Genomic DNA, 5,366 nt, shown 5'->3' with positions numbered 1-5,366 from the left:
CTCGTCCCATCCCTCCATCCTCCTCCAAAAGCCAGCCAAGATGTCCTTATCCTTCCTTTTGGACTCAGGCAAACATCTGCATGTTTTGCTGGAGATCTGGAGGTACGAAGTCTTAAATTCTAAAAATAATTGCAATTTCATTCAATGTGATTAAACTATGGAAAAACTTTTCTTTTTTTTTTTTAATAACAGCAACAATAAAAAGGCATTAAAAAAAACAAAAAACAAAAAAAAAAAACCTGTTGGCGTCATCAGAACCTAAAAATAACAGGAAGACGACGGCTGGTGCCAGAATGATACCAAACAAAATCTATTATTGAATTAGATTCTTTCCAATTGTTGTTCTTAGGAATATATTTCCCTTTTCCCCTCAGGCTTTGTTTGGAGCCAAACTATCCTGCCTGCCAGTGCCATTCCAGCACTCAAATTAACAAGAAGTGATGTCTCTTACAGTAAAAACCAATATCTATTAAAATATTGATGAAGCCGAGGAGTTTGCGGTGTCTGGTTCCTGGCTGGGGATGGTTTGCAGGGAGGGCAGCGTGGCAGCCTGGAGCAACCACGTGTGGCCCTGACGATGGACCAGGAGCACGAGAAGAAGCCCATCACCAGGTATTGGTGTAGCCTGTGGTGTGGTGGGGGCACCTGGCTCTCTTCCCCCCCCCCCATTTTTCTGCTTCTGTCAGGTCAGCAGTCGCTGCTTTCTCACTGGGGTAGGTTTAGAGGCCCTGCTTGCTGAGATTTGCTGTACGTGCACTTAAAAGTTTAATCTTTTATTTATTTTGCCCATCTTTCGCTCTAATTAAGCTCCGATCAGGCTTGTTTCACTGGAGCTGAACAACTCGGCAGCCCTGTGGTGCAGAAGGGACTCGGTCCAACAGGTCAGCTTTTATAGCTTAATCTACACCTCTAGCATCTTAGCACTACTTCAAGGCTCTCCTGAAACCATCTGTCTTCATCTCTCACGGTACTCCTTGCTCACTGGCATCTCATTTTCAGCTGCCCCATGGTGACCATGGTCCTGGCCAGAAAAAATGCACGACCCACCTGCCGTGCCCTGGGTGGTTTTTCCTTGGGTGTTGGATGCCTTCAGCTCCGCCGTCCTGATGCGCGCTAAACGACACCATCCGGGCTGGAAGGAGCCGTGTGTTTTCATCTACTGCCGTGCTTCCAAACACATCTCTCCTCCTTCCCCTCTGTACGGTAACTTTGCACACACAGACGTCAAACAGCAGCTGCTTGGCCGGGGTTTTGAACAGCAACTGGTGATTTCAGCAGCCTTAATGCCGGAGCTAGGGTTTCCACTCCACGCAGAGAAAAGGCTTCCTTTTCTTCTCCACTAGCTGGAGATATTTTTACCGATTTCCTTTGTAAATGCGAGCCGTGGAAACAGTCAGGCCTTATCAGGCGTGAACGCCTTTGAGGTTTCCCCTAAGTAGAAAGAAAATATCACGGTGCCTGGCGGAGCCTCGTTAACCCGGCTTCTCGTGCTTCGATTAAGCATGAGCAAGCTGTAAGGTGTCAGATGTAAACAGCGCACTGGGTAATTCTGGAGGTCACTTCAGTGCCATGCTTGGGAACTCGAGCAGAAAGCTGTGCTGAGATGGGGTTTCTCAAGAAATCTTTTGCTCCAGCCTGAGCCTCCCCAGCCCCAGAATTTCTGGTGCTTTGGTACCTGGAACAAAATGGGCACGTTGTGGGGTTGGAAATGAGGACCCGAGAATCCTCCAAAGCAGCCAAAGGAAGCCTAAGAAATGCAGCTGAAGGGATTGATTTTTAGGGCAGAGATTTCATTGCGGTAGCTGAAATTTCACTCGTTAACCTGTTTGTTTTTTGCAGACCTCTCAGCTAGCAGTGCGTGGCTGCTGCTGTTCCAACAGGCGCTTGAGAGCAGAAGGAACCAAATCCAACAGGTACCCCCTTGGGAGCGAACGGGGAGCGCTGCAGGAACGAGGTGCTATTCACTGGGGAAAAGGCTAGAGGATAGGATTTATTTAATTTTTTTTTGGTGTGTGTGTCCTCATTTAACTTATTTGTGACACGAGATAAAAATAGTTTCTTCAACTGTGCTGGAAAGAATTGGAACAGAAGCCCTAACTGCAGGGATGGAAGGGCTGCACCAAGGGGCTGAAGACAGCCATGGAGAGGTGGAAGAAGGGGCATGCCTGTGTACTGCCCGAGGAGGGGGTAAAACTGAACATCCCCACCAAGGGGTGGTGTTGATGCCCCAAAGCACACGGGAGAGCCAGGCAGAGTCTGTCTTTTGATCAGAGTCAACGTCGGGACAAAGTGTCGCAGAAATTGCTCACCCTCCCGTGGATGGCGGTCGGGCAGGGACGTGGCAGCGTGCGGCTTTGCCTGCAAGTCCCACTCACCACACACCAGGTTGTCTTCTGTGCAATCCTCCCTTCTGCCACACGTGGCTGAATGATTTCATCACAGCGAGGCATTGTCCCCGGTAACGTGAAGGGAGGCGACCGCCTGAGAGGCTGATGCCAGAAAGTGAAAAGTGTGGGGTAAATGCTGGAACAGATTGTGTGCGGGGTTACAGAGCCTGCATCCAAAAGGCTTGGGTTCAGAGCCTCTTCTTGAGCATCTCTGCCTGGCGTGGCTTTTCCTGTAGCTGACCATGCCCTAGTGTTGGAGAGGCAAATGGCCAGGCTGCTGCGGTTCCCTTCGGCCCCATTTTTCATGAGTTTTGTAGTATTGCTGCTGGAGGTCAGGAAGTATAAAAGTGAGACTCTGTCTTCTCTTATAAAACTAGAAGTAAATGCATAACAGCTTAATTGAAATTACTGACTTCCCCAGACAAGCTGGATGTAACTAGATCTACAGTGATCTGGTTAATGCAGAGAAATGGCTTCTGATGGGGCACGGACAAAGGCACTGAGGACGGAGTGGCGAGACAGCCCACCTCCGTGGGGAAAGAAGAACGTGCAAATTTGTGGCTGACACGAGAAGGATAACTTGAGTAAAACCAAAATCTGGTAGCTCAACCCTACAGCAGGAGTTTGTTGAGCAGCTTCCTGATGTTCTGTACCTCAGCGGACGGCTCAGTACGAACTACAAAGTTGTAGATGAAAAGAAGTCATTTAAGAAGGTAATTGAAAGCACAACAAATCCATTGAGCTGAGGGGCTGAGGTGTGTTGTCCTTGAATTCAGCTGGAAACCCTTTACCATTTGAAGGACAAGCTATAGGAAAGGAAGGCTACCCAAAAAGCATCTGGAGAGGGGCTTCAGGTGCCCTTTTCCCTATTTATACTTATTAGAGATGAAACTGAAGTGCAACGTGATTGAATTGTGCATATAAAGAAGAGCTTCCACAAACAAGAAAACATAAGCAATGTGGGAAGGAACAGAACTGCAAAGAGAACGAGAGGAGCGAAACCGAACAGGATGCCAAGCTGCAAAAGACATTTCAACAGCACCTAATTAAAACTGTTCGCATTTGCAACAGACAGAAGGTAAAGACATTCACTAGGAAACAGAAGAAAGGGGGGAAAAAATAAAAGGAGTTATTTAGTCAATCACAGGAGATTCTGGAAAAATAACAAGCTCGAGGAAAGGCCGGTTGCAGAACATGAAATGCGTCGAGAGTCTGGGGGTTATTTCTGTTTGTCTTACAGCAGAGCCGAGAGACTCCAGCTGGTAGTAATGAAAAAAATCAGATCACATAGCAACCAGCCCGGGACTGGGAAATCAACCCAGTTCTCCCAGGTCCCGCTCCACTGCCTTAATCATGAGATTATCTGCCAGCTTCTTTTGTTAATTGATGAATCTTAATCTTTTGGCTTTAGAAGCCATAGGCACAGCCGTGCTGGTGAGGCTGAAAATCCAGCGTCATGCTTTTGGTAGCAGGAGGAGCTAATAACATTTTTTCTCCCGTGGCACCTTTCAAAACCTGATGTGTTCACCACTGGTTTGCTGGGTTTCAGCCGTGGAGCAGAGCAGCCGCACCTTAAAAGTGGAATAATCATGACAAATGAGTCCTCGGCCATCTTTCAAAGAGAACAAATCAAATCTTCGCTGGTGTGACAAAAACACAGAAGATGAAAAAGCAAGATGAAGAAGCTACACTGTGCTTTGCTCGTCTCTGTCTGAGTGAAATCATTTTAATAATTGGCAAACATGGAATGAAAAATAACAAATAACATTTGAAAGGGAAAAGACTCTAGTGTGGCGTGGCTGAGAATGAAAACAGGAAGGCTTTTTTATTATTTTATTATTATTATTTTTCCTTCTTGTGGCAGAGCCTCCGCTTTCAGGAAGAGCTGGCAAGGTGAAAACTGAGCTTTCTTGCTGGAGAGAGGCTGATTTATGTGTACACGAGGAATCTCGCTGTTCCCAGATAAGATACCTAAGTGCTTCGTTAACGATGACTGATGAAGAAGCGGACAGAGCTGTAAGAAACAGCTCTTCATTAAGGAAACCAGGAGCTGTCAGAGACCTTTGGTAACCAGTCTAGATGCTGTCTGAGATCTGGTCGTCCTCTCCTTGTCCACCCATGAAGCTCCGTGGAGATGCCATAAATCATGTCTACAGCCGTGAAGAAGTAACTTCAGACCACAGGTTCAGCAATCCCATCCTGGGAGGATGTTCGTTTTTCCCCTCTACCTGGATAGGTCTAAAATGATGAGCCCTGCCTTGGCGGATGGCAGCTGGCAGGGGTGTCTTATCCCCCTAAATTCCCAGAGCATGGGGTGCAAAGGGCTGGAAGTCCTTCTCAGGCCAGTCCTGGTCACTCTCTTGCTTTGGCGTGTTTGTGATCTGTTTGTGGCAGCCAAGACCAGGCAAAAGTTGTGTCCCCAGCCCTGGCACAGCCATTTGGTGCTGCTGGCCAGTCTTGCTGACCACGGTAGGAGCACCTGACACAAGAAACCCACTTCTAAACAAGATGAGAAAGCATAAAAGTCAGTCTCTTTCTTTCTAAGGTTCTTTTGCATGAAATATCTTGAGGCAGAGAAATGAGCGGTGTCACAGGGAGACAAGTGGCCCAGGCATGTGGCTGCAGTGAGCATGCCCTCAATATCATCATTTTTGCAGGGGGAAGAGCAGAATCCCCCCCCCCAGACCGCCTCCTCCTCTGGGAAGTGACTGATGAGCCTGGCAGCCTCTGAACAAATATTTCCGATGCAGAGAATTCACTTGTCAACTTGGAGGAGCCCCGAGAGGAAATTTCCAAAGCAAATCTGTCGGAGATAATGACACCGCGCGAGGAAGCCCTCCTTAGGAGGAATGTCTTCGGAAGATGTGGCGTGTCTGAAAATACCATCCTTCTGCATGCTGCAGTTGATGAACTAAGATTCAGGCAACCGAGGCTGAGTTTTTAACCTGTGAGCTGTAACAGATGAAGCACAAGGAGGAG

This window comes from Oxyura jamaicensis, chromosome 8 (genome assembly GCF_011077185.1).
Source record: "Oxyura jamaicensis isolate SHBP4307 breed ruddy duck chromosome 8, BPBGC_Ojam_1.0, whole genome shotgun sequence".
Lineage (NCBI taxonomy): Eukaryota > Metazoa > Chordata > Aves > Anseriformes > Anatidae > Oxyura > Oxyura jamaicensis.
Note: the sequence above shows the minus strand (reverse complement) of the source record.